The sequence below is a fragment of the Ambystoma mexicanum genome, chromosome 6q (assembly GCF_040938575.1).
Source record: "Ambystoma mexicanum isolate Mex_15411 chromosome 6q, UKY_AmexF1_1, whole genome shotgun sequence".
Taxonomy (NCBI): Eukaryota; Metazoa; Chordata; class Amphibia; order Caudata; family Ambystomatidae; genus Ambystoma; species Ambystoma mexicanum.
Genome location: NC_090937.1, coordinates 345,249,186 through 345,276,959, shown reverse-complemented (window position 1 = coordinate 345,276,959; position 27,774 = coordinate 345,249,186).

Below are 27,774 nucleotides of genomic sequence, written 5' to 3'. Positions count from 1 at the left end.
GTTGGCAAATAAGGCTTTAATATTTCAGTAAGATATGTTAGATCCAACTTGTACAGACACTTGTAAATCAGACAGATGATCTTAAACCTGATCCTATCCTCCACTGCTCGCCAGTGTAAGGATCGCCGTAACCCTGAGATGGGTGTGGATTTACTAACCTGGAACACCACTCCAATTCTGGCGTTTTTCGCCTTTTGAAGTCATTGAACCTGATTTGCTGGAACTAAAAACAGAAGGCTATTGCAATAGTCCAAATGTGAGTTAACCATAGTGCCCACCACTACTGCGTCATCACTCACTGGGGCAAAGGGAAGAGCTTGACTGAGTAGTCACAAGGAATAGAAAACAGCCTGACCTTTGGCTGCAATTTGAGCTTCACAGCCCAAATCATTCGGCCATATGTATCTGAGATTTTTTTATCTGGGTGCAAATCTTAATTCTGTGCCCAACAAGGCCGGGACATCTATCCTTAGTAAGGAGATGTTTTGGACCGAACAACGCAATTTCCGTCTTGTTGGAATTAAGTAAAAGGGAATTGACCGACATCCAACTGCTGATTTCATCCAGACAAACTGTTATCCTTGACAAAGCTTCCTCCACTGTCAAGTCTTATGAAAAGCTGTGTGCCATTGGCATATGACTGGAAACCCACTCCATGGTTACTCATTATATGCATAAGTGGCCTCAGGTATATATTAAATAAAAGAGGTGAAAGCGATGACCCTTGGGGTACCTGATGGAATCTGACAGAAAACCTCCCACCCGTACCTGTTGGCGGTGTTCTGACAGAAATTATTTAAACCAGCTAATGGCTTTGTCTGAGACCATCCCCACTTCCCTTAAATGGTTGACGAGGATGGCATGATCCACTGTATCAAGGGCTGCTGGCAGGTCTAACATCACCAGCAGAGAGAGTTGTCTCTAATCCGCTACTCGCAGCAGACTGTCCATGCACTCAATAATGCCGTTTCCATCCCAGAATGTGGCCAGAACCCTGCCTGTAGCGGGTCCAGGAGATACTCCTTATCCACAAATGCCTGCAATTGTGTAGTGACGATCTTCTCCAAGATTTTCGCCAGCCATGGTAGGCCTGCCTCTGGACGGTAATTCTGGAAATTCTTAGTGTCCAAATCTGATTTTTCAATGACGTGGAAATTACAGATTTTTTAAAGGTCAGCAGGAACACATCCCTGCTCCAGTGATTTATTAACAAAACAAGTTAAAAAAAGGAGTGATATCAGCTGCCAGACAAGTTGCACTCCATGTATGCTGGTGAGAGAGGACATCATTAGTAGGTTTAAGTGCTTTTACCAAAGAAAAAAATTGTTTCTTTTAGCACCGGTTTCAAATTAAAGACTGCCCTTCTGTGAAGAGGGGCTTCCAGCCACCCCACCAATCTGATCGTCCACTATTTGATCTTGCTTCCGATGTCTATTTAAGGCAATTTTTGCTTGAATACTTTTAATTTTATTGCAGAAACATATGTTCAAAGAATTATCCTGGCTGAATGAGGCATCCCTAATCCATGAGGCTGATTTAGGTCAAACGAAATTGGATATTACCGAAAATAATTCTCTAGCATGAATTTTTGGCACCTCAGTCTTGACAGATAAATAATTCCTTTTTGCATTAAAAATAGCCACTTTATATATTCTCAGTGCTAGTTTAACCGCAGCAGTCCACTGTCTTTTCTCCATTTCCATTCCACTAATTCATATTAATTTTGAAGAGTAGCCAATATTGGGGTGAACCATTGTTTTGAGATTTTATTTAATATCTTTGGTCTCAACGGAGAAACTAATAAGCAGGTACTCTACATAGTTTCCTCCCCAAGCTCAAAGAATTGTTCACAACCAAGTGAAGGGTCAGTTTCTTCTAGGGCTCTCCTCAACTCAGTTCCTGATATTTTTCAAGATCTTTAAATCTGTGGAAAGAAAGCACGTCTTTGGTGTTCGCCGCCTGTTCTATATGCAGATGTATGGTGATGTTGAATAATCTTAGGAAATGATCTGACCAAGAGATTGGGTACATATGTGTTACTGAGCTGCCCCAACCTCTTGCCAGTATAACCTCCAAGCAATGTCGCTGGATGTGAGAGGGTGAAAGCACCAAGGGAGTTAAGCCCTGTATTTCACTCAAGTGGTAACAAGGTAATCACTGAATGTGTCAATAAAGACCCTAGCTGGACCGGGAGACCTGTACCCAAACAAGATCTTTATTGAACTCCTGGCTGAAGTTCACAGCACAACATGTCCAATCTTTGTGGAATCATCCCACTCCAAATCTTCGAGGTGGGAGAACTTAACACTGGATCTATGAATCAATGCAATCCCTCCTCCTCTTTTCCCAATTCTGTGAAAATATTGAATTTCATACCCCTCAGGTAGCAGGCTCTGAATGGACACAAGGGTGATTCCACGTCAAGGGTCCTTGCAAGGATTTCTGCCTTCATGAGCGCAGTGAGTGCATGTTTGCCCCTTCTAGAGCCAGGCTACTTCACGCTTGTCCCCCAGAGCGGGCGCCAACATTTGTGGCTGCCAATAATTTCCATACCATAAAATTGACATCTCACAGCTTTTGCTTTTAAAGAAAAAGCAACACCACAACATTATTGTATCTAGATTATTGTATCTAGAAAAAATGGGAGATTAGGCAACTGTTTCCAGAGGAAAAATGCAATGTTCTAAAAAATATTCAGATGATAGTCTTTGTGCTAGGACCATTTCTTCCCATTGTGCTCAGAGAGCCTTATTTACATAATCAGTTTTCGGAGGGGAAAAATCAGGCCTATGTATAATGTCTGTCCTTTCCCAACATCTGCATTCTCTTGAATTAACCTGAAGAAATTATTCTTACACCTGCCTGAATTATTTAGAGAACAGTAGGCTTGTTGAGATCAGTGTGTGTTGCGGTGGATGGAAGGGAAATGAAGGATGAAGCAAAGCCCACAGGCTGCAGCTTCTGTTACTCGCAGCCAACAACCTGTGTATGAGGCATGGCTCTGTTGTAGTGTGCAGCGCCATCTCTAACAAACCATCTGCCGCCTGCCCCACCCCCTCCAGCGAGCAAGCACCTCCTAATCACCCTTCTGTAGAGATATCAGGCAGCCGAGCAGACCACCGGGGCCTAGCGTTGCGCTCCTCCAGTGCAGAGGGGTTGGCTGATCAATATTGTCTTTGGTCTCTTTCTTGGAATTTAATTAAGATGCATGAGGTGAACAGCACCTGGCAGCAAGCTATGAAGGCCTATTGAAATGTGTGATGCTCCACGTTCATGGTGACACGAGAGCATGTATTCATTTTTATTTTTTTTACAAAACACGATATTAACATCTGGCTCGGACAACAGCATGCTTACCTTGTCAAGTCTAATGCTGCATCCAGGGAACTCATTACAGCAGACGAGAATGTGTGTGGCCTAAAATGAAATTGCAAATAAGAACTTCAACTAATGTATGCAATCTGGTTCTTAGCAGCTATTCAAATGAACAGAAACAATTTTAGAACATTCTCAAAATATGCCACCTCATTCCCAGATCCTCATAGAGCTTTGCCACCATTCCAAATCTTCCAAGGTTGTGTTATGTTGACAGAAAGCGCACTGGGATAATGCTTCTGTTATGTTGCCACGAAATAATGAGGTTCTAGGTAGTGGGATGACATTTCTGGCACTGAATGCCTTTGTCTACTGCAGCCCCAATCCTCTGTGTGTGTGTGTGTGTGTTCCTGCAACGTGCTTATTTAATCACCAGTGGAATACAAAATCAAGCTCAGCCTTTCAGTGCAATCTCCTTCAAGCTGAGAGGGGAAGAGGGGGAGGATGGAGGAGAGGGAGGGAGAATGGTAGACAGCTCAAATGAGATTGCAGCTCAGATGTCCTGGAAAAAAAGGCAGCAAATCCCTCAGGCCTGGCAGGCTCGGTTGCCATGAGAACTGCAGACATTCCCATTGTGATGGCTTGCTCCAGCCGCCATCTGTTACACCCATTTGATTAGGAAGGACAGTTCTGCTTGGGAAGGGTTTTCATCACACCTTAGCCCACAGCATCCCCGATGCACTCTTGCCTTCTTTGTGGCATGCTAAACAGAATGACATTTCAGGGCATATATGCTGAGGCTTAGAGAGTCTAGTGAAAGTCTGCAATGAGGTCACGAGGGGTGGTGTGACTGAGAAGGAAGCATAGGGGAAACATCTGGGGTTCCGTGCTTGATACGGGGAGATACATTCTGAGTCTAGCTATTGCACATTCTTGTCAAGAGACGATGTTCCCATTACCGCATGGCAATTCAAATGAATGCCCTGCGCCCACGCGCATTTATCCAGCTCTAGATGTACCAACTGCCCTTGACTGACAAGAACTGAAACATCTAACGCAGCGTGACGCAGTGAATATATGGAGTACACACTGCACGGGCACTAACATTTTATGAAGCTACTTGACCTTTACTGAGGCAAGGAGGCTCCTTCACAGTTCCAGGAAGCCTTTCTGTGATTTACTGTTTTACATGAGTCTGATGGCCCCTCTGTGAAATGCTGCTGACTCTAGGCCTGGTGCCTCGCGCAAAACGAACAGTAACGGGCTTTCCTTCTGTTAGAACCTCCTAATGATATCCACAGGCAGCAGGCAGTTCACAGCCAGACCTTGGGAGGTAAGAGGGGGTTTCCAAAGGGTCTACAAAATGGAAGAAGCAGTCTTGCAAAATCAATCATGGCAAAAAAAGGCTTCAATCATTGAATCCCCCTTGTTTTTCAAGTAGTCTAATTTTGTGACTGAGTTTATTCGTGACACTTTACAAGCCGGTCAAATGTAATATGCCATGGTTGAAAAATCTTTTTTTTCCAGATTTTTGTACACATGTGAGTAATTTTCCTTTTAATGATTCCACTGTCAAGCAGTGTGGCATTGTTTATCATGCACAACCGTTCTGCCCCTAATGGCAGTAAGTGGATACATATTTTTTGACAGTGCACACTGTAGAGATTCTTGCATCTGGGAACTTTCGAGAAGCAATGGTGTGGATTTAAAGGCTGGTGCACCGGATCCTCAATCATTGGTATCCCTGGATCCTGTATGCACTGAAATCTTGTCTTGACAGACTGCACCTGCATCCAGAAAGACTTTCTTCAGGAGTTTCCTCGAGGAGGACTTGTAGTCTTCCCCTTGCCAGCCCATTGAGCCAGGTGACCCAAGTTGAACATCTACCTGCTGACTACAAGGATGTCTCACATGCAGTCTCCAGGCTGCAACGTAACCAAGCAGCTACGACAAGACATAGCAGCAAGTGGCCTCATTCTCTCTGCGACTCGATGCCGTGCCCTGTATGGTACCATCATATCTATTGTAGCAGAAGTGAGGTGCTTTGGGATGTGGTCATAGGTCCAGCACATGCCACCCCACTGAATATTATATATTGGAAGTGTTGTTTCCTGACAGGGTGGAAGCAATTTCTTAAAATTCAAGAGGAAATTGTTTCCCTGCTCGAAGAGATCGTCTGGAAATCCTTTGTTTCTAAAGTGGGGCTACCAGGACCAATAAGAAGGCAACTTCTTGCACTCCAGTTAATTGGTGCCTGGCTCCCTAGCGTGCCTAACTTCTTCTGAGACAGTACTGACGCAGGAGGTACGAATATTCCAACAGCACTCTCATTAGGTGAAGGTTCAACATCATTGCAGCTAGTAGGTTCTGCGCAACACATCTGAAAGTGCTTTGTGTAAAGACACTTTTGTTTATTAGCAATAATTTTACTTTATCGGTTTGGGCGTGACCTCATTTTGCCCTGTGTTTTGAATGGTTATACATATATACATATTGACCTTCTACTCTTCTAAAAACATGTCTTACATCCGGGCCCACACCACCATAGAAAAGGAAAGCATTCTGTGGGCTTTTAGGGAATGTTCAGTAGCATTGCTGGTGCAGGTCTACAACTGACATGGTGGCTTAGACACATTTAAATCTTAGGTGTTCATCAAGTCCATTGTCCCTGGTAGAGGCAGAAAACTCACAGCTCTATTCTTGTGTCAGAGATGACACTAGAATTCATTTAAGAAAGAGCATAGCTGCCAAACTTTGCAGCGAGGTGTTGTTTATCCTTGCATGTGTATTACCAGGAGTTCTGTATGCAGCTTTGGCAGGGAAAACTATCTTTTGTTGCTGCAAGGATCATTGCACTCACCTGTCCAGCTCCACTGGTGCACTGTTGATCATAGTCAGTATGTTTTCACATTTCAATCTTTTGGGTGGTGAACATCACCATAAACTGGGCCATGGGCAATAGTGCCTGAAGACTCTTAAATGAAACTCAAACTCTCAGACCAGTTGGCCAGTTCCATGGTATAGCTATAATTGCTTTAAGAACAAAAAAGAACAAATAACACCCAACTCTCTAAACATGCAGAACATTCTGTACACCCCTTAGGTGGTATAGTGCAATCTGTGTAGCAGCTCTAACTTATTTCCCTTCAATTGTGTGGCCAGAGAAGTATTTGCTTCTCTCTTGAATATCATATGCCAAATCCTGTTTAGCGGTTACCTTCCCATACCTTTCTTCAAATCTCCATGGAATGTCAAATTTCTGAAACCATTTCTAATGAATATCAAGTCTTATTTTATTTGATACATTCATTGAAGACACAAGAACATCCACAGCCCCCAGGTTACGTCCCCAGGTCACGCTGCTGTCCATTTTAACATTCAGTCTAATCATCCTCTAAAGAATACTACACCATCACTAGCCACAATGTACTGATAAAATTAGGGAATGATCCCTGTCTGCCCTACTTGAACTGTGTCCAACTCCGAAATAGGAGATCTGAAATAATGACATCTTCCTTCTGAGCTACAATAAGAATGATGCTGCCAAGTGTGACGAAATGACTTCTGCTCTGCAGGAGAATGAGGATGCGCAGTGGCTAAACTGCCTACCCTGCCCCCACACCTCTGAAAACTAACAGTGGTCCCAATCATAAAGGTAACACAGGCATAGCTAAGAGATATACCTCCTTCGCCTTTTATGGTAATGCAGGCCGAGGAAAGGCTATACAGACAGTTCCAAAATAAAAGAATGCTCAATTTGGGTTGTATAAAAATACATACTTTACTAAACAAATCAATTGGACAAATAACGTTTAAAAATACTATAAAAATCCACCCTTACAAAAGAAGACAGAGAAATGCAGAACAAGACTGTAAATGCATTCCGGATTTAGGGGAAAAGAGGCAAGAAATGCAAAAATGGTTCAAAAAGGAAATTTTGTTAAAGAAAAAGGTCCACCAATGGTAGCATGCTAGTCTATAGGGTCCCAAAAGTGGACCAGGGTGATACGGCCTATCAAACACTTTCTGTTCCTTTGTCATTCGGTGGGGTCAAACCCAGCATCGAGCTGTACTGTGATGTGGGTCAAACCAGATTCAGGTGCGGTGAAGCATACTGGTCCATGTGGCAAGCTGGTTTCTGGTATGTTCAAAGCAGGAGCTTGGTGCCAATTGAGTACACCATATGGGTCATGCAGTTCAGATGGCTCACCAGGGTCGGTCTGAATGTTGAGTCAGTTTGAGATGTTGGCAATTGATGGTTCGGCAGCAGATCGATTAGAGGCTTTGCGGTTCAAAGCAGTTACCTTGATGATCAGGTTCAAAGCGGCAGTGATTTGAGTTTGTCCGCAGCAGTGAGATTGTTGTTTAAGCCAAATAGGTGATGGGCATCACTGGGTACAGTGCTGTAGTGTTCCAGTTCAACAGATGGGGGTGGGAAGGTGAGGGACTCTGCATTGATCAGCCCACAGGGAACCAAAAAATCCAGAGCAACGGGCAGAGTGGTCTTCCCCAGGGCATAAATCGCAAGGCTTGAGGTGTTGGCGAGGGTCAGCTCGGCCACCCCCGGTCTGTGGCGGGTGTCAGCCCACCCGGGGCCCAGACTGTATCCCTATGCATCATTAAGGGCCAGGACAGCATGCAGGGTGCAACCTGGGCTAGTGAAGAACAGTTCAGTCCGTGCAGCATGAGGGGGTGGCACAAACTAGACTGCCCCGCCGTGTCCTAGTCATCACACCTTATGGCCAGCAAGGTGGGCCCCTCTTAAAAGTCCTCCCAGGTCACGTTTGTCAGGCATGGCCCGGGAGGTGGGTCAGAGCAGTGAAGTAAAGTCCCGGGCTGGCTACCCGGGCAGCACGGGTTAAGAGGAAGATGGAGGAAGTCCTGGGCTGTTCTGCTGGGTAAGCCGGGTGAGGAAAGCCCTGGCCTGCTTTGCAGGGCAGCCTGGGTGAAGGCTAACGACCCACACAATGCATTGCAGAGGTGGCAGGCCAAGAAGCCCAACAGGCAGTAGCCATGCAGCGGTGATCATTGGTGGTGTCCCTGTTGCCAAGATGGCATCCGGAAGCATGGTGGTGATGCAGAGGCATCCCCACAGAAGGAGGGGCGCCGCCTGAAGAGAAGATGGTGGCATGAGCTGCTGAAGTGATGTGGGTGGCACCAGCACTCACGGGGTCCCCGAAGATTTTAAATCAAACTGTGGGTGTGGTGGTGATTGTTGGTGAGCCTGCAGCCTATGGGGCTACACCAGAAGATTTAAAAAGGGCATTGGTTGCGGCGTTGATCACAGGTGACCCTCACAACAATGGGGTGGTGACTGTGGGCAGACGGCCACATGCGCGGAGTGCCACCCAGAAACAATAAGTGTAGCATGGGTGTGCAGTGCGCAGGGGTAGCCCCACATGCTGGATGCAGCCACCCTAGAAGAAGGAAAACATGAACACCTGGGGCCAGGCCCCAGATGCAGTAATGTCGGGGTAAAGTGAAGAAGGGGTAGGACGTTAAATATATGTAAGGCTATTAAATAGGAAAAAGAGGTAGAGGTAGGGTACCCTGACTTAAGGTAGTGGGATAGTGTGGTGGCTTGCCTGAAGCTACCTAGCGAGATGGCAGCGTCCACAGAGGCCATCCTCTGATCTCACACTCCATGTTGGTGGACCTGAGGTTAGGTTAGGGGTCTGTTGCATTAGACTCACCCTAAGGGTCCCCAAGGAAGAGTGAGGTGATGTAGCAGGTCCCCATTTAGTTGTTGCTCATGCCAGGGAAATCCTAGGAAATAGAAAAGGAGAAGGTATTAAAGGTTTAAGTATTTTTTATGAAAAAATAGTGGTCTCTGTGTTCATTGGTAATCTAAGAACTCAGGGTGTAGCCCATCTCCAGTTAACTACGATTTTCTTTTTGCAAGTGCAGCGCTCCTCCATATGAAGGCCAGGATGGGTGCTCCCTGTCTTAGGTTAGGGCTGTACAAGCAGTCTGAAATCTCCAGTCACAAGACACTTTAGCACAGACATACCATAGCACATCTAAGATGCATAGTGCTGGAAGTAGTACACTAACCATCAAGGCGAGGTGACATACCTAAAAAACTAACACAGCGAGAGATGTTTTGAATGGATACACTTGACTCTTTTTACCCACTTGGAATGAATGAGGGCTTCCACTTTGGAGCGTTTTGCTGAATAATCTAATTGACTCATGAACTGGTCCATTACATATAGGATCCCTTTGACAATTATCTTGCATGGTTCATTATCTCTATATTAATGTCAATTTTGAGTTTCTTTTTAGTTAAGACTCTATGATAGATACATGTCATATTGCAGAACATGTTGCTACTAGTATTGTGAAATTAACCTTGATGTAATCTTCCAGCCTTATTATTGTCACCTGATAACATCTACAGATCGATTGACCAACAACTCAATCTTGAACTCAATTGGAGAAGCAACATGGGTGAGACATTTCAAAAACCTATTCTACACTGAAACATTGGCCCCGTCTCTACTAAGGCATGATACCAAAACTAACTGGGTTGACTTACATGACAAAGAATCTATTGAATATGCCATTCGAAAGTTGAAAAATTCAAGAGCGCTGGGCCCTGATGGGATCACTAACATTGATCTAAAAAGTCACCCAGGAGAATGGTCAACCTTCATTAGTGCAGTCTTCGAAAGATGTACGGAAGCCAAGGCGATACCATCATCCTGGACGACATCCATCGTAGTTCTGATTTTTTTAAAAGGAAACAAAGATGATCCAAGCACTTTTCGACCAATTGCACTACTAGACATCATTGGGAAGGCCTTTGGTTCCCTTCTACTAAATCGATTCCAAGCATGGGCAAACCAAGCCTTGTGCGTCGATCCGCTTCAGACAGGTTTCAAAAAACATATCGGCACCTGTGCAAACATTATGCTATTAAGCATTCTGAAGAGTAAAATCCTTAAAGGGGGACCCTGGGTCTTTCTCGCCTTTATTGACCTAACGCAAGCTTTTGATCGGGTCAATAGAGCGATACTGTGGAAGAAACTGCTAACATGGAAATGCCCAGGCAACATCCTTGATCCTATAATGGCACTGCACACAGGTACCAGAATGCGAGTGCGTCTCAACGAGGAGGGCACACTGTCTGATGAGATACCTACATCAAAAGGGGTAAAGCAGGGCTGCCCAATTTCCCCTGCTCTCTTTCTCGCATATCTGTGAGACTTTAAAGATACAGAGGGAGAGGTAATAGCATTTCCTCCCACCATTGGTCAAGTAGAAACATCTTGTTTACTGTACGCCGATGATATGATTCTGCTTGACTACACTCCAATTGGCCTTCAGAGGCAGCTTGATAACCTCAAAAAATACATCAACTCTAACGACTTGGAAATTAACATAGGGACGACCAAAATATTGTCGTTAGAAGCAACCCGCAAGAAAGCTGAAAAACTGAGTTGGTACTTGGAAGGCAGCGAAATAGAGAAGGTGTCAGCATTTAAATACCTCGGCGTAAAGTTAAACAGCTCAAAATCAGAAACATCTATGCATCTGGTATTACATGAGAAAAACGAAAAAACTAACAGCTCAAGGTGGAGCCATCGATAAAAAGTTCAGCCGATTCTCTCTACTCCCAGTCGTCAATTTTTATAGAGTGAATGTCGTACCAACCTTATCCTATGGAGCAGAGGCCATGCCCTACATACCGCAGAAAATTTGGTTGCGCCAGAAGCTACTTCTGAAGATCTGTCCTCAACCTGCCAAAGTCAACGCCATTGGTGCTGATCAGACGTGAACTGAACCAACTATCACTTCAGGCAATCACTGAGAGGAACAGCATGACGCTTTATAGAAAAACTCTAGAAATTCCACACATATTTTCTATGATTAACGCAGAACTAGCAGGTGGCAAGTCTAGTAAGCTCAACGCATGGGCACATGCCCTCAAAATGAAACTGGCAGACATTCAGAGCTCGGAAGAAGAACTGGTCCAAAATCTGTTAAAAGTTAAGAAAAAAAATGGAAGACCTGGATTGGACCAATACTTTAGACCTACCACTGAAATACAAAATGACACTACATCTTCCACCACAGGCAAGGAAATTATACAAAATTCAAGAATTCATGAAAAAGTACCCAAGCAGAGCATTCGGAAATATCTTCATAAGAGCAAGACTAGGGCCTCATTACACGGTAGGCGGTAGGCGGAGGACCAAGGTGCTAGCAGCACCTTGGTCCATGCCGGTAAAATACCGGCACCGCCTTGGAGGAAAGGGGAATTACCGCCCTATTCCAAGGTTGGCGGGGCGGTAATTCCCCCTTCCCCCATTGCCCTGCTAAACAGCAGGCGTTAAAGTACCAACCCGCAAAGGGACCTCGTAGTAAGGCGGTAAGGGTTTACCGGTACCGGTTCCCTTACCGGTACCGGTTCCCTTACCAGTACCGGTAAACCCTTGCCACCGTCCGTGTAATGAGGCCCTAAATCTTTTGGCAACAAACGAAATATTGGAGATTATAGGACTTTCCAACTCCCAAAAGTGCTGATTCTGTGAAAACACAGAACAGATTGAAACAATTCGTCATCTTCTGCTCTTATGTCCTGGAACGCAAAACATCAGAGGGCCAGTCTTAAGAAATCATCTGGCCTCATCATACATTTTTTAGGAGGATCTCTGGTGGGCCCGCCAGATTGGTGGTGAAAAAACCTCATGGGTCACAGCAGCGGCGAAAATCATGGAACAGATTTTACAACAAGTGGTGAAAGACTGATTGGAAGTTTGGTAACTAGCTTTGATAGACAAAGCCCGAAGGAGGCTTTGAACAAAACAAACAAAGCATACAAGTCTCCCACATCTCATTGACTTTTAAACTGTTGTCGCGCAACATCCTGCATCTTGTAAAAATTGCTAAAAGCGATTCGATCAAGAGATTAAAAAAATAAAAAAAATGTCACCTTTTGGACATTGGTTTAATTACATGATCTCATTGTAGCTTCCTATCTTGTTTTGGAGTGTAAATGTGTAAAACTAATTTAATCTACTTTACACATGATTCATTATACTCTATAGACCACCTTTTTTCTTCCATAATGCTTCCCACGTTATTATACCAGTGACTTTTCACATTCGTTTTATATCTCATTTACCGTCATGATAACATTATTATGGCTAAATGTATCTATAATATTTCAAAATACCATGCTTACTACTTTGCATGATCTTTCGTAAGATAACATCACAAACCTGAACATTTTATGTAATTACGCATAGCAATCCCAAGCCAATAGGACCTCATCACGTTATACTTAGTATGACAACATACATAAATAGCAGCCATTTTCTCTGCCAAGATTATCCGGCATCATTAATGTATTCCTCGGTACAGTGAATACAACATCCTAATATACTAAGTTAGAGGTGAGTAAGCATATCATATCACATGCAATTTATTGTTGAGACCATTAAAGAGCCATTTTTGGATCTTAGCCTTCTCAATGTTTATTGCTTATTTTCAGACCTTTGCATAACTTTACATACACCCTAAATCCTTATTTTTTATAGACTGCTTTTGATGTAAGCTATATCATTGCCTTACAGGGGTTTCTAAATCATCATCCACAATAAAAAAAAAATGGTTTCATTTTGAATTTTGTACTCTCATAGACCATATGTGATATTCTTATGAGACGACAATAAAAGTGACTACTGGACTGCCTTCATTAACATAAAGTATTTTTTATATATAATGTCTCTTTTTCTGCTATCAGTCCTACATGCAATAATTTGAACTCCTTAAAATTGCTCCATATATTTTTCCCCACCCAGAACTTCTTTGTGTTCCTCAGCTCGATGAATACTGTAGAATTATTTTTACAGTCTGTAAATTAGCTTAATGTCACACACAGTATGATCATTGTAAATTATATGTTTATAATATCCATTTACTTTAACACAAATGCTTCTTCTTTAAAATATCTTTCTCTCTAATTCACATCTAACAGACTTTAAGAATTAAGCTCCTGAAGAAGGGACCAGTTTGTCCCAAAATGAGTTGACCAATGGATCTCAAGAATTCATTTACATGAACAATGGACTGTCTTTTTTAACAAGATACATTTTTTTGATTAGATTAAACTACACCATTTGTGCTCATCAAGGTGTACCATTGTATTTCTTGAAAATAATGATCCCTTTTTAAACGTTTTTTCAGTTGAATTTGAGTTTATTCATGGTGTTGACTATTTACAATTTTGAAAAATTCAGAAATAACCAAACATTCTTAACAATTGACTGTTATTAGTCTTGATAGTGTGCAGGGGATTGAAGTATCCTTAACTCTGGGAGACTTATTTGTTGTACTTAGTTATTTATCAATCTCTGTGCCAGGATTGTCTATTTCTCCCCTGCACCTGTACCTCTAGTAACATTCTTCAATGTTCAAGTCATTTAATTTACTATAAACACTGGGTGCATTTTTTCCATATTGTGTTAGGGCTGGAAAACAGGGGCTATATCTATATCCTGGATGGTCCAGAAGTGAATCAAAGAAGGGGTGGGAGACCTCCACTTTTATAGGTAACTCAGCATAAGGGTTTGGTAGAACACAAGTCTGCCTTAGGAGTCCATTCCCCATCTTTGAGACAAGTGATGTTTACCTTCTCACTCAGGTGATACCCAGAGTGCCTCGTTAAGAGACAATAAGGCGAGAAAAGCCCACCTAAAATAAGATGGAAAAAGCCAGCTACCAATTGACCTCTGTTTATTGGCCATCCTAACTCTCCTCTCTTCTCAGCCTGCAAATTCAAAGATTTTCTGTTGTGCACCCCCACAATGTGAGGCAACCTTTTGCCATGTACCCAGCTCTTATGTGCCATGTTCTCTTTTTTCAGCTGGGAGATCCAACGCCTGGCAAGTGGGCCTTGCTTTCCCTCATATAGAGTCAAGAGAGACAGGCTCCATGTCCTATTGTCTCATTCACTGAAATTCAGAGAGGCAGGAGGCTGAAATCCACACAGCCTCCCAGAGCTGTCTGAGCTCCTATGACTGATACTTGTATGATATTAAGATGTGGCTTCAACAATTATTTGAACATTCCGCCACCCTACCCATCTAAAGTTTGCTTTATGTTTATAGATAAACTGCAACCAGGATGAGAGTACATTATGATTATGTAGTTTTAGAACAGCCCATACACTGCAGTGACAAGGGCCTTACAGCAGCTGTCAGATTGGACACCTGTTACCTTTGAACCTGCTCAGTGCCACTAGAGAGCAGGTGCTGTAGATCAGGATACATTTGCAGCAGGTCACATGTGTCAGTATGCTTTTGGCATGGAGTTTTGGTGAAAGGGGGATCTGCTTAGCAGACCACCCTTTCTGAGACAGAAATACCTGCCTTATTTTATTAATAAATATCAAAGGCTTGTCAGGTGGCAATCCTGCACATTGAGGTTCCTTCTTCCTTCCTTAGCTTCTTATTGGACATAACCAATTACTTTTTAAACAGCTGAAACCCCATTACTATATCTAGACATGTTTGGAATATATGTGAATTGAGTGAGGCAAAAGGGAATGGGTGGGTATATAGATAACTCAATGAAGAGGGGTTCAGTGTGCTTATTTTTCCCACCATATTGCCCCCTAGGTACAAATAACTGGGTGATTTCATATTATTTCAGGTAATAAGCATGTGGGTGGCAACAGACATCAGTCCCTTTTAACAGAGAAACAAAGTAACCCTCAAATCCTGTCACTTGTCAGCAAGATGTCTGCTGAGGATCCTCTGTGAGTGCAAGCTCAGATGTTGCATTGCCGCTTCACATCTACATGCATCATTTCCCCCAATAGAGAGTTCAATGTATGAAATCTCAAGCATTGTGCCGTGGAAGGAATGTGTGCCCATATGCATTCCTGTCATTGTTGTGCATCCTACAACACCATTTCACATAACATACATGTTGATGGTTCATGTCTAGTACCTTTCAGAAATCCAACCACCTACTCAAACGTGCAGTACATTTATGCTAGGGTGACCATACCTTTGAAGATAGAATGACAGAATGTAGTGTCTTAAACTATCCTCTGAAGTAAAACAATATATTTGTAAGAAAATGCAGTGTTTTAATGTTTGGCTTTGCAACTCACCTATCGTACCAACAAAATAACCACCAAAATATTGACAATGCCATTGCTACAGAGAAGAGAGATAGAGTAAACAGGTGCCAGAAAGCCACTTTTCTGTTTGGAATGACAGCTGGAAATTCTGTGGCATAATCTGCCAATTCACTAAATGCTATTTAGTGTTTCCTTACATCAATGCAATTCAATAATGGCTTGTTTAACTTATTTTCTTCCAATCAGGGGTACTGTACCGTGTCATAGCTGGGCCACGTAGTGAACTTTCTTTTTTCGGTGTCAGAGGAAGTTGGGCTATATTTGGCCTACTTTCCTGCCACTCTTGGGTTACAGTTAGGTTTCCCTTACTGGGTACTGTTACAATACAATTATTATTTTTTGTAGAGGTGCAGTACCAGTGGCAAATGTATGTTGTATGTTGTCACTGGTACTGCATCGCGCCAAAAATAATGCTTGTAACGCAAACCAAATACTGACAACAAGTACCATTAGCCCCATTGCTTTAATTATTCAACCTAGTGCCCCTACTCTTTCCATTCCAGGTCCAACCTACATGCTCTTAGATGAGCATTCATGAAAATCATCATTGGTATGCATGCACAACTACGTCTCCAATAACCACCCAAGACCACTCCAGGCATTTCTCTCCACGTCCACAATACCATTACCACAAATATGCAAACATTTCCCATATCCCCTGTAGCCTCTCAAAATAATAATTGTTCCCATTCTCCTAAGTGCTCATGTTTGTCAGGAACAAGGCACAATGTGCAAAGCGTTTTACATGCCTGCTCTCTATTTTGAGAACTGATTGAACTGTATTGCAGAGATGTCTCCTTTACTGTGTGCAACCAATATCTTATAATTCTTATATATCACTTAGATGTGACAATTAGCGCTTACAGTAGAGAACACACATTTTAAACCCGGTTAGAATTCTCATTGCCTACTTCTTTGTTATCATAGGAAGGAGTCAGTGGTGGATATGGAGAAAGTGTATACAATCCTACTCCATTATTCCAAAGCCTCCTTTACATTGGATAAATGATTCTATGTAGCCCTTATCAAGCATATGTGCGATACATTTGAATCCTACGTCATCCAACCATCACATCCTTGTCCCTAATATTCCAGGGTGAAATTAGCACAGTCAAAGACAGGAGAAGCTGGCCTTGAGAAGGTTGCGAGCCCCACTCTAGTTTCAAAGTCTTCCAATGCCTCTAGTGTGGCTTTAATAAATGGGTTCCCATAATAGCTTAATGCCAGTCACTTCTCAAGAGCCATACTAGATATCCATGTTTATCTATAGTCATCTCACATTCCAATTTTTTACATTTTTTAGAAAATGACTGATTCATCCATTCTGACATCGACATAGTTGTCATGGTTCTTAACATTTGAATATGTAAGAACACTCCAACCCCACTAACCTTTTCTGTAGGTAATTGTATTACTGCTTTTGTCATGCTAGAAGATGGACACCTCCATGTCAAGGCCAATGCATCTCAATTTAATGTTCATAGTGGATCAACTGTGATCAGGATTGGCTCTATGTGGAGTAAGTGGAGGAGGCAGGGACAAATATTGATCTTCACTGAGGTAATCCGACCAAACCAGAAGATGGTTATACTCCTCCATGATCTCAGATCCTCTCTGATCTGCCTAAGAAGCTGAGAATTATTTACCTTATGTAATATAGTGTTGCCTCTCATCAAGTTTACCCCAAGCACTAACTCAATTAAACAACCCTTTAGAAAGGGACCTATCAGTCAATTCATTACATTCTGTACCCTTCAATGTCAGATTTAAATAATCTGATTTATCTAACATTGAAACCTGACATATTGTGACATTGGGCCTCATTAGGCCCGGGAGCATAACTTGTAATGCCGGCGCATCCATGATCCCCACCCCTATTCTGCAATCCCGCCACCCGCGAATGGGCAATTACCGGACCATTCATCTCGTAATGGGCCGGTTATTGCTAAATCGCGGGAGGTGGTGCCGGTAGCGAGCATGGTGGTAGCCATGCTTGCCATGCTCGTAATGTCCCCTAATTTAACCTTCAGGTGTTTAAGGCTGACTGAGAGGGCCAAACCCGCCACCCACAGGGCCTGTGGCATTATGGGGAGGATCCCCTTGTCTCCAACACAACAGAGTAGGGTTGGGACAAGGGACTACCAGATGACATGAGGCCAGATTTCTCCTTTAAGGAATTTGACTCAGGAGTTTACACAGAAATCCGTGCTAGGGCCGTGTGTATTTGTCGCCACAGATTACAAAGCTGTAATCTGCTCATGACAGGCTCATTGTTCTGGTGTAGGAGGAGCCACAGAAAATACATAGATTCCCCAAGCTTAGCTCATGGAGATTAGTGCTGGAGAACAGGCACATATGTACAAAATGATAGACTGCAAGATCCAAGCCAGCCTGGAAGAAGAGGCAGGGAACGCATTTTCAAACAGACCTGGTTATAGTGCGCTCAGGCAAGTTACTTAAACAATCCCTTAACCAGAAAGAGTCTTCTATTCAGCTGTACGTCTTTATTCTTAGCCCAGCCCATGAGGAGAGAGGAAACCCCTATAAAATCCTGCATAGGCAATAGTCTTGTATGGTTGTTTGGAGAAGCAGGGGTTGTGATGATGGGGCAGAAATTGGAGGGGCAGGAGGAGCTGGAATATTTAGAGGTTCAGGAGAAATTGGAGGGGTCGATGAGTTGAAGATGCAGGAGGAGTTGGTGCAGGAAAAGGTGAAGGAGGCAGAAAGTAAATGATTGCCAATAAAAGGAGGGGTAGAGAACTAGGTAGAAATAGGAGGGGCATTTGGATAAGAAGAATGGGAAGGAGAGAGGGGTTAAGTGGAAAGTCGCTTGGGGACAGAGATAGAAGACCGGACAAAAATAAAGCCCTTGTAAAAAAAAAAAAGCAGAACCAGTACAAAATATTCATAACTACATGCTGTACACAGAGACAACACAAGTCCATTTGTTTTCAGGGTAAAGTGGGAGAAGGAGCAAGCATTTGGCTGAATGTCGAGGATGCTGCCCGAAAGCTAGCTCGAGGGCTAGAGATCAGGTCTAACATGATAGCCAGATGCACATGTGAGCATTGGATCGAAGTGGCAGAGAGCTAGAGGGTACCATGAGGAATAGATATCTACACAAACCCTAATCTCTGACCTGGAAAAATAATAACGCCTTTTGTAAAATATGCAAATGTTTATTAAGGAGCCCCTTAAAAAATGTATTTCAAAGAAAGCAGATGTCTCTGGTGATACTAGGACCCTAGGAACACCTAATTCAAACAGAACTGTACAGACAAATGTGCACAACAGAAATGTATTCAAAGTCACAAAGAACAAAATACATCAATGGCTCTAATTTCTTTTACCCTTTGAAAACCGAAAATATATTTGAATTCCGCGGAACAGACCCAATGACATCCATATAAGAAGGACATCTTAAACTGTATGAATAATTAATACTTTTGCATTATTTAATAACTCTGTTATACCTGCAGCTACAAAAACATGAAAGAGTTCTCTGAATTCAATGATTTGTTATGATTCTGAATATTTACATCTTAGTAATGGCACCAGTCCATGCAAGAAATTATAGGGGAAAAGCATATTTCAGTTAAATGTTTACACTCTGCAAGCTACGTAAAAAAGGGAGAATCAGCCTTTAAATGAAACTTCATGGGAGTATATTCAAAATAGATTGTCTGGGTATATAAAATTGCATAGGGCTCATTTTTCTCTGCCAATAACCAATTATTGATTGATTCCCAAGGTTTTCGCAGGAGTACATGCTATATGGGTGTGTGAGCATGGTGCATAACGTGCATCACAGACTTTCAGGGATTGAAAAAGTTCTTGACCTTTGGAAACCATTGGTTTACATAAAAGAGAAATCCAGAATAGAGTTTTATACTTCTCGAAGTGGATTAGATTTTCCCTGTCATTCCCAAGGAAATAATGTCAATTTAAATAAACAACCTTATATTTGTAAATTACATTGCACAAAAAATAGACAGATTCTGACTTAAGTGTACTTCTAATGCCAATTTAAATAAAGTTATTGATTCCTCTTCTATTTAAGTGTTATTATCTCATGTTTGTGTGACCCTTTAATCCATCAATATATTTTACCCTGCAAAATGAAAGCTTCTACTCAGAACCCAGGGCATTGAAATAAGTGTAACCAAGTAAACCTAATCAAACATTCTTGTATCTATCTACAAGCTAGAAGCCAATGATGTTCAACATTTTAGAGTTTGGTACAGACCTAGAAAAGGAAAGTTGATTTTCTCCTTTGATACCACACTTCTTGGTGGATTCAGAGAAAACTAAGTGAATTGTATTGCTGTACAAAATATTCTAAGAGTGGTTTGGTTTTTCATTCAATATCCGATGTCAATTTGCATATTTATATTGGAGAGGATTTTACTCTTTTTGCCTAGAATATTTATTTAGGTTTGCTTCTATAGATAGGGATGTTTGACAGCCATGCGAACATAAACATTAACATGTTCATAGCGGATATACTGCTTTTCTTTTCTGTAGACAAGCTGACAGTATTTACGTGTAATATTGGTGACAGCGCAGCACTGAAAGTTAGGGGCCCAACTTGAATTTCTTAATTTGTTATTTTAAATAAAACAAAATATTCAGATGAGATAACCGTCTGTGTCTTGTCCTACATTTATGGATGGGACCATCATGCTAGGGGGTATTAAATCACCCATAGTTATCCATAAAAAGAATGAACATTAGAAATGGAGGTATATTACAAAGATAGGGCTTTTGCTGGGTTGCAGAAGTTACAATGTCACTGATGTCAACAAATAGATTGTGCCCAAGATTTCAGATATGTGCCAAGTTGTGATTTCATGCTGAATTGGAGGGTCCCATCTGGATAATCTAATGTGTTGTGTTTTTCAGAAGAAGACAGGTATAGCTGATAAGAGAATCGTGTTGTATTTCTGTGTAGTTGTGGCTTAATGGAATATTGAGATTTTGAAGATAGAAATATAATTCAGGTATATCAAGTTTTTGATTATAAATTGATGATCAGTAGTATTGATTGTGATTTGAGATCCAATATCCAGTCGAGAATTTTCAAAGTATGAAATTACTGATGATATTCACGTTCTAGCAATTTTCTAGATGGAAAAGGCAAAATTAACGAAAGAGTGGAGAAAGGACCAGAATTATCACGCAGAAACCTAAGACTGACCACATCAGCAATGCCAGAAGGGAACTGCACTGGCTTAAGGTGCAAGACAGGGATCAGTTTAAAGCAATGACACTGGTCCACAAATGTCTCCACATGAAAGCACCGGCATATCTTAAATCCAAAATCACCCGATATGTGTCAGGTCGAACTCTCAGATCGGAAACAATGGGCCAAATTGTGGTGCCCACCCACAAGAGAGCGAATGGATTAGGCAGAGCTTTCCCCATAGTTTCCGCAGGCAAATGGAACAATTTACCACCAAACTTGAGATTAGAATCCAACCTCATTAGTTTCCATAAAAAATAGAAAACTCATCTTTTCAAGTAAATAGGTTACTGACATTACCCTCAATATAAATGTTGCTAATACACCGAATTGATTTGAATTATTGTGTTGCTATGTTGGTTAATACTATCTCCGAATGTTTATGCTCAATCATTTTTTATTGTTGTTTGTTTTACTAAATTCCTAAATAACATATTATTTTCGGTTATTTACTTACGCTTGCATTCACTATTGATCTATTACTCACTTGTTTGTTGAAATACCTATTTGTTATATACTCTCTGGTCTTATCAGTAAATATTGACAAAGTGTAGACACTATCTTGTTGTTTTTCCCTTTGGTGACTTTTTCGAGCACCGAACAAGTCTATCTAAATTGTAAATTAATACACAAACAAACTACGTGTACGTGGATTTTTCTTCCTTTTGTTAAAATTACTGTATACTGTCCCCAAATCCACATTAGCAGTAAGGGACAATCCCTCTCTTTTTGCTTAACAGGTTACACTGGCTTGCCAGCAGTCCTGTTTTTTGTATGTTTTTTTCTGTTTGGCGTCTTTTTGCAATGCACTGATGCCTGAGGGCGACCAGCGCAATACAAATAAATAAATAAACAATTGAGAAGAACATAGCCCATTAGACCAGTCATTGTAAACATTGGAATTGACTTACACTAACAAAGAGGGTCTTATGCTTTTTAACTTTTGAGCTAACCTCTTTTCCCACCTCAGGATGGTGAAAGACAGAGAAGCCGAAAGGGAAATGTATATGAACAAAATCAGAGAGACTGCTCAAAAGAACTCAGCAGAATGAATACTCATTCAACAGGTTAGTGATCAGTGAGAAAGCAAAAACAAAGAGGTGATGGCTGGAAGGTTTAGAATGAATCTTAGGCAACCCTCCAGACCACCGTTCTTCGCTTGCCAAGCCATTACAGAAGGGGAAAGACCATATGCAAATCAGGCTTGGCCCCACCCCAAAAGGGGAAGTCCAGCCCGAACTGCTAGGTCACATCCCTTCTGCACCAGTCCACAAGCATCCCAAACATGTTTCGCCCTTTTGGGGCTCATCAGTGAGGCGTAGCTTGGGTCTCTAGGCCCAGCAGGCACGGGACCCACGTCGGGGCATACCTGTCCCAGTCGGGGTGACAATGCAAAAACAAAGAGGTGATTGCTGAAAGGTTTAAAATGAATCTTAACCACTGGCGTTGCTGTAGGCAACGCTCCAGACCACAGTTCTTTGCCTGCCAAGCCATTACAGAAGGGGAAAGACCATATGCAAATCATGCTTGGCCCCACCCCAAAAGGCGCAGTCCAGCCCGAACTGCAAGATCACATCCCTTCTGCACGAGACCACAAGCATCCCCAAACATGTTTCACCCTTGTTGGGGCTCATCAGTGAGGAGCAGGACTACCCCTTTGGGGGTGGGACCAAGCCTGATTTGTATATGGTCTTTCCCCTTTTGTAATGGCCTGGCAGGCGAAGAATGATGATCTGGCGGGTTGCCCAGAGCATTGCCAGAGGTTAAGATTTATTCTAAACCTTCCAGCCATCACCACTTTTGTTTTGCTAGTGATCAGTGAGAACAGGAAATAAAACAATTGAAAGAGATCTTGGATAACAACCATGCTTCAATAAAAAAAACATCACAAGTGTGTAAAGAAGCCAAAGAATACTTCGAACAATATATTATGAGTCAGTTAACATCTGCAAAACTCATCATGAAGGCTGCCGATTCACAATTTTATCAGTTACAATAAAATGTAAAAGTAGTCAGACAGCAGAGTACACCGTTAGCCCAAAAGAAAGACACTTATATCCAAGAAATACACCAACCTTGCCTACAGCTAGCCCAAACGCATGCACAAAGTGATCAGATAAGGTGTCTTCACAAGAGCTTGTGAGAAGAACATAAGAACATGTTACACTGGGAGGTAAGTCAGAAAAGGTAATTAAGGATCTTGATAGTGTAGAACAATTGAAAGAAGAGGTAGCTAGCTGGCATTCTATAAACCAAGAGACAGATCATTAAATATATGCTTGCCAGGAAGGCAAACATTCCTTACAAAAGGAGATGCAAAATGCACAGGAATGACTGGTCATTACTGGTTTCTATATCTAAAGTCAGACCAGTTTCTTTGAATCTAGGGAACAACTAGCACAATGTAAACAACAAATGACAATTGAAATGGATAATGATGCTAAATTGAGGCAAGAGAATGAGGTGAGTTTGGAATCAGTAGTTAAAGTTCAGAGACAAATACGTTTCGTGGATGAAGGGACACCTATTTTATTTAAGTGTGGGCCAGCTAGAGAGCAACATAGCACAGTACAGAGTGTGGGTAGCCGGCATCTGGGCTGGCAACATTTAACAGTAGCGCAGTACTGTGAGGTCTTTGTGTTGGTATGTGCATCCATTGGAATTAGTCCTTGGTCAGGTGTTGTTGAAAGAGCCATGTTTTGAGAGATTTGCGAAATTGGAGAATTGTGGGGGCATTCCGAGCCGACACTTGGATCGAGTTCCAGAGTGTGGGTGCATGACAAGGGAAGGAACGTTTGTGTGTTCTCTCTTTGCAGATGAGTTGTGATTGAAGACGGTTGGTTGATTTGCTGCATGAGGAGCGTGTCACAGATATGTAGAGCTTCAGATATACTGGTCTGTTACTCGTGACTGCTTTGTAGATGATACATGCAGTCTTGAACTGTATCCTGGCTTGGAGTGGAAGCCAATGTAGTCAGCGTTGGATGGGGTTTATTCGGTCAAATTTACATACTGCCATAATAAGACGTGCTGCAGCCTGGTGGACTGCTTTTAGCGCAGCCAAGTGAGCAGCTAGGATCCCTGTAAGGAGAGCATTTCCCCCATCAATGTGCAATGCCACAAGGGCCTGCACTATGATCTGGATATACTGGGACGGGCTGAAGGGTTTGAATTTTTCAAAGGGTAGAGATTCTGAACCAGGCTATTTAGGCCTTCTTGCCTGTGTGTTTCTGGAAGGACAGATTGCTGTCAATGGTGAAGGATCAAATCCTTCTAGGTGTATTTCATTGAGCCATTGTTGGTCAAGTTGTTTTTTAGTGGGGGAACAGATGAGGACAAATTCAGTCTTGGATGGGTTTAGATTGAGGTAGGCAGTCGACATTCCGGACTGGAAGATGGCTAGGTCATCGTGCAACCAAATGATGTCCTGCATGCTATTTACTCTCATGTACAACTGAGTATCTTCTGCATACTTGTGGATGGCTATATTGGAATCTTTGAGGAGAGTGCCCAGAGGCTTCATATAAAGGTTAAAAAGGATTAGTGAGAGGATGGAGCTTTGGGGGACTCCGGAGTCAGTTAGGATGCAATGAGTTAATCTGGACACCCTGGTGTCTGTCTGAGAGATAGGACGTAAACCAATTCAGGACAGTGCCAGAGAATCCCATTGTGTCAGCAAGGAGGGAGACAAGGATCCGGTGGTCGACAGTGTTGAATGCAGCCGAGAGGTCAAGGAGAATGAGGATGTATGAGTGGTCCTTATCGATGATTTGTAGAGCATCATCCACCACATGGATGGTGGCTGTCTCGATGCTACACATTGGGCGGAACCCTAACTGATAGTCATTTGGGAGATGGAGTTGTTTGATTATGTTGAGTAGTTCGTAATGGGCCTGTAGTTGGCCAGGTTGTTTTTAAAAAGAATATGTCATATGAGACCAGTCTTGAGGGTGTCTGGGAATGATCCTTCTGCAAGGGAGGCATTGATGATGCTGAGGAGTGCATTGAGCATCAGGCCCATCAATTGATTAATGATGGAAGCTGGAATTATATCATCAGAGTAAGAAATAGGTTTGAGGGAGGCAGTCATTTTTGTAGATCCAGGTGAACAAGAGTAGAGAATTCAGTCCAAAGGGGGAGTGTGCGTGCCGGGGTGCAGGGCATGCTAGTGCTGGGAGAGATTGATTTGATGGTCTCACATAATTTGTCTATTTCTTTGTCTATTTCTTTCAATAAAAATGTGTTGAATCTGTCTAATAGTTCCTGAGTTTCTGGTAACTCGGGGTCGGGTGAGGGTTTGGTACAATGCGTTACTACTTCAAAGAGGGCTTTGCTCCTGTTAGAGGCTGCTGCAATGGTAATGGAGTAGCAAGCAGCTTTGCCCTCAAAAATCAGAATTCTATGGTTTTCCCACAGAGATTGGAGGTGTTGAGGTCTCCCGAGTTATGGTTTTTGCACCCTTGTTTCTCTAGGGCTCTGATTGAGCTTGTGTTGGAGGCTTGCTCGGGGTTGAACCGTGGGGTGCATGGTTTGGTCTATGCCTGTCTTGACCAGACCATCTGCCCTCCTATTCCTGAGCCTACCTCTCTATTGACCAGATCCTTAGTGGATATGGTATCCATGTCATAGCCAAGATATAGGGAGTGCTAGATACATCATTTTGCCTTCCGAAACACACCCAGAGAAGCAAGAGGAGCTGGATTGCCTGTCTGACATAGATTCATATGTAGACGCTTATGTGAGAGAAGGGTGGATTGAAACTCCTAGTATGTCAAGAGTGGACAGGAGAGGATGAGTTAAGGGTAAAATAATTCCTATTTATGATCCAACCAAGAGATCTTTTAATCCATCTGGCTACCATTGAGAAACAAGGAATGAAATTCTAAAAGGGCTTAATTTTGTTTCTTTTTTTGATATGTGTTAAATTAAATTGTAAAAGTTGAGTATATCAGCTAAAAACAATAACAAATGTTTTAGAAAATGCAATTCTAAAAGTGCTTTCTTAAAAACCCATTCTACGCAAAGAACTATGGTGAAAACCCAGAAACCCTGGGTAGATGGGGAAACACTGATTCTATACAACAATGGAAAGAAGCACAATCAATGAATAATAGCTTTATATTCAGGCAGAGCACATAAAAACATACTACAACAAATATCAAGCTGTTATTAAAAAACATACACAATATTCATAAACTACAGCATTATTTATCAGGAAAGAATTAAAATGAGTTTGTCAGTATAGTGGTCTTCATTCAGTGGTCCCTTTGTCTTGTCCCGTTTCACCAGGCCTTGTTTCAATAAACTCAGGAACTGGTATAATAATTAAAGAAATATTGCATAAAGTCATCTCTTCCTCTGTTGGTCGTATTTTGGGCAAATCAATAAGAAACGTTTGTCAGATTCAACTTCTGTGGAGCGTAAAATGGACATACGTTTAGGGCACCACGTGTCCATCTCGGGTTAACTGAGCAACTGGTAAGGCATTCTACCTCAATTTTATAAAGAGAGTCCTCCTACTGCTGGAGGACATTTAATTAAGATACGATTCAGGGGCCATATCGATCTTAAATGGTAAATAACTTGGAAAGGTTGTTAGGTTAATCGAATCAAGGATCAGGCGCTCTAACAGCTGGTCAGATAGTCCAACGAGTAGTGCGCTCGCTTTGACATCCTTGCAGAGCCTGCTGATGCAGGTTCGAATCCTGCTAGGGCCAAACTCAGCCTTTCACCTTTCCAAGGTCGCTAAATGAGCAAGTAATAAAAAGCAAAGCTCAGATTCCTGAGGGTCCGTAGCACTATATAAATACAAAATTATTATTATTATTATTATAGCATGTCAAGCTTAGACGTAACTGTCCTCACTATCCCCATAGAAAATATAAGCACATCTCGCATTGAGGGGGCATCAAAGTTTGAATGAATGTATTTATGCTTCCATTACTAAAGTGCAATACACCCTGAGGGTTCAAGGCGCTGCTACATAACCAGTTACTCACAAAGCAGCGCATGTACATAAAGTCAGTATATCAGGCAGTTTTATGATCAACAATTAAGGAAACAACATTGCATTTAGTGATTTCCGGAGGTGGGTGCCACTGTTCTAGGGGCTTTATGCCTTAAAAGTGCTCCCAGAGCAGTGATGTGATTGTCTCTTCATCGCTGCCTAAACATTTCAGACATACGGCACGGTTACAACGGCTGGAGATGTCACAATGCCCTTCATATATTATTATTACCTATTTTGCATTTATCCTCATTGTGTTGGGTAGCTCCAACTTGCTTCTAGCCAATTTTTGTTGGTCAGCCATATCTCACACTTACCCTATGTTGTGTAAAACCTCAACTCTCCTGTTAACTAATATCATATGCTTACATGCAGTTGCCCAATTGTGCCAGCTAGCCAAATTCTGCGTGTTCCTAATTGTGCCAAATAGCAATCTCCTGCTGTTAGCCTAATTGTGTCATGTAGGCACACCCTGCATTTAGCAATTGCAAGGACCAACAACGCATCTCACTTAGATAGAATTGTGAAGATTAGCCATGCGTCACACTTAGATACATTGTTAAGTTCAGCCATGAGCCACATTTAGATAGCTTGTGAAGTTTAGCCACGCGTTACACTTAGATTGGGAAGTTTTGCCATGCCGGCACATTTAGATAGATCTCTGAAGCTTAGCCATGCAGCACTTTTAGATACATTTGTGAAGTTTAACTATGCAGTACATTTAATTGTGAAGATTAGAACGCATCACACTTAGATAGATTGTGAAGATTAGCTATGCTGCACATTTAGATAGAATTGTGAAAAATGTGCCACACGTCACGTGTAGATATTTTTGTGAAGATTAGCCATGCAGCACTTCTGATACATTTGTTGAAGATTAGCCACGCGTCACACTTAGACTGTGTAATTAACTATGCGTATCACTATATAGAATTGTGTAGATTAGCCATATAGAAGAATTGAGAGAGTAGTCAATGTACTAACCACCCGCTCCTTCTTCCTCCAATATACCACTCCCGCTGGGCTAGTCAACCTATAAACTAGCACATACCC